General features: G+C 31.1%; 1 non-coding gene across 1 annotated transcript; it reads left to right on the forward strand.

Annotated features, from left to right (window-relative positions):
• Window positions 1-395: 395 nt before the first annotated feature.
• On the forward strand, window positions 396-491 carry TRNAI-UAU (transfer RNA isoleucine (anticodon UAU)). Its single transcript has 2 exons — window positions 396-433; window positions 456-491. It is a non-coding gene; the product is annotated as a tRNA-Ile (tRNA).
• Window positions 492-3,404: the final 2,913 nt, after the last annotated feature.

A 3,404-nucleotide genomic window follows, 5' to 3' on the forward strand; every position in this document is an offset into this window, starting at 1 on the left:
CCTAAAGTTATTTGTCATAGTCCAGTGTGATCATTGTAAAAAGCATTCTGGCTGTAACGATTCTGTGTCAGTCGTTGAATAATAAAGTTCAGCTAATCGATATGTGGCACATGTGAAATAGAAGAGTTACCCCTTGAAATACGCAATTGTACCTTCAAGTAAGGCTTTTTACATCTTATCTCTTTAAACAAGCAACGTATAGTACCTTGAATTAATCTGTATTTGTATGACAAATATCTTGGCAATCACGAATGCGGTTCAGTGCAACTTAAGGTGCTACTTTATTAAAATTTTAAGCTCAACAGAAAATGGGTTTGATAAGATGTGGGTGGAACCACGGTATGTCTCTCGTCTCTTCGCCATTGACTTCTCTCGGTTGGCGCTGCACGAGTCAAGCCCCAGTGGCGCAATCGGTTAGCGCACGGTACTTATACGACAGTGTCTGTGTCTGAGCTATGCCGGGGTTGTGAGTTCGAGCCTCACCTGGGGCAAGTTGTTTTCATAGTAGATTATAAGATAAAGATTGCAGTATTGTCAACAAATTAGAAAAGTATTAAACAGCAAAGTCGAATGAAATGTGGTAGATTAGAGTATTTGGTCGAATCTGCGAGGGATATGTCTGTCTTGCATAATTGTTAGTAGATAAGATGTTTTGAATAAGTGGAATGTTGATCAAATTTTCGAAAATAAAGATATATTTTGTAACAGTATTTGGAGTTGAGATGTTTCATCCAAAGAATAATTGCTTTTTTGTCACACTACAAAGTTATTACCATAAACTTACTACCTACGCCAAGATGCAGAATTAAGGCTATGCGGAAATTAATATTTTTAAATTCTTTTGGCCCTTGTACACAGTGTTCTCCCCTCTCGCGTCTCTTCATCTGTTCTATCATAGCATCAGCTATAAAACCTTCCATTCAAATGATGCCATTTTTCGCTACTAACAAGATTACATGGATATCACATGGCATTGGGCTTGATTTTTTACTCTTATTTAGAATGGACAATCAAAGCGAATTTTCTAATTGACATTACACTTAAGTCACACGTTAAAAAAAAAATGTAAATTAAATTTCGGTTTTAAGGTTTTTGGAAACGCTTGGGAGGCATAAGTTAGGGGATGTTTTCTTCTGTTTTTATTAATAATTAGCATTGTGAAATGAGTGAACCATGAATGTGCAAATACTTGACATATATGGTTTACATGCTTATTTCTTTTGCCTGAGAATCCTATTTGGTCAACTTCCATTAATGGTTTGCTGTGTCTTTAAATACAAATATTTTGTTTTCACATTTTTATTACCTCTGATGTACTGGCTTGAATGGAATTTTAATCTATCCTGTACTTGAGTGACTAGGAACTGGCATTATGCTAGAGAAATGTCCATAACATCCCGAGTCTACATCAGTGAACAACAATCGTAGCAGATTGGGTTTATTTTTCTTTGCAGATCCATTGCTGTACTCTGATATATAGATGATATTTAATTTGCTGTCAATTCGGAAACTTAGAATATGATTTTTATGCCTTTCAAATGACGAATCAATACAATATTTGAAAGAACAACGCTAAACCCATGAAGCAATTTTATTTCGATAAATATATCTATCAGGAGCAAATAACTTTGAAATATGATGATTACAGAGGTTTATGATGATGATACGTAGGTTTCGAAGGCAGCCTTTCAGCAAATCGGTGTCACTTAAGTGGCTTATCTGGATAGAAAAACTAAAAGGTGAGAGGCCATCATTTTGGTAGTGGGTAAATAAGCAAAGAAAACTTTTTCCTTTGTTAAGGAACCATTGCGACATTCCTTCTGTACTTAATTGGTCATTGCAGGTGATAACATTTTTGGATCTACTGGTATTTATAGACTATAGACTATCTTTCCTGTAACTACTGTGCAGATTAACAATAGTTTGATTTAGGACGCCCTTTTCCCGAAGGGGTAATGAATTTCGAAAAGCTCTCTGTAGTGTATTCTGCCCCTAAGTGGACCCACATTTTGTTTTTCAACCTGACCATTCCTGTCCTTTCTTCCATTCAGCTGCCGAACCTCTCTAACCCTTTTTCTTTGACTTCATTTTGCAACCGCGCAGTTTTTCATCTGTTGCACCATGGTGTTCATTGGTATTTCCTGTCCTAGTGTTTTACTTTGTGAACGATTCATGACGTTAGTCATAACATAATTGGATGTATATTAGTTTTGTTTGTTTATGGTTGCATTAAACGGATTTCCCGTGCCTTTCTGTATCCTCTGAAAAGAAATTTTATTCCTAGATCGTGTCTTAAGCATAAACATGTCTTTAAAATCTTTCGCCATTTTAATTCCATGTCTCTTATTGTTTTTTTTTTTATATATAGAATTTTTACTCATCTTTTAAGTGCTGGTGTAGACACTTTTATTTTATTGATTTTAAACTATTACAGTAAATGTTCGCTGGAGGTTCGGTATCTTTTAGAATAATTTTATTCGAAGGCCAAACATTACAAGGGTTTCAAGGACACCTTTGACTGAAAATAAGCAGATTGTCTGAAAATTCAAGATGCTCAAACTCTTCTTGAAAAGATAATGATTTGATTATTACCAATATTGAATAAGCTGACGGTCTGTTTTTATTCAACGGCTTTTGACTGCCTAGTTACTTTTTTATTAGATTACGATTTAAAGTTTCAAAATAATGAGGAAATCTGATCCAAATTCGGCACTATAGTAAGGTCAATATTCAGACGTATTTTAATTCTCACAAGATCTAAGTAGTTTTGTTACCAAAACATCCGTATTGGTAATGAAGGAAATTATGTTAACTGATATTTTATATTTAGTGGCACCGTTTTATTCTTCCCAAATGCCACTCTTAACGATGGAATTATTTTTAGAATTATGAAAGTTATTACATAAATACAACCGTGTATATATATACATTATATATATATATATATATATATATATATATATATATATATATATATATATATATATATACATACATTATATATATATATATATATATATATATATATATATATGTATACATACATTATATATATATATATACATATACATTTTGTATATATGTTTATGTATATATGTATATGTATATATATGGATATATTTATTTGCATATGTATATATGTATACTGTATATACAAATACAGTATATATATATATATATATATATATATATATATATATATGTGTGTGTGTGTGTATGTGTATATACATACAGTATATATACACACACACACACACATATATATATATATATATAAATGTATATATATATATATATATATATATATATATATAAATGTATATATATATATATATATATATATATATATATATATATATATATATATATATATATATATATATATATATATATATGCAGTATAT

This window comes from Palaemon carinicauda, chromosome 1 (assembly GCF_036898095.1).
Source record: "Palaemon carinicauda isolate YSFRI2023 chromosome 1, ASM3689809v2, whole genome shotgun sequence".
NCBI classification, from domain to species: domain Eukaryota; kingdom Metazoa; phylum Arthropoda; class Malacostraca; order Decapoda; family Palaemonidae; genus Palaemon; species Palaemon carinicauda.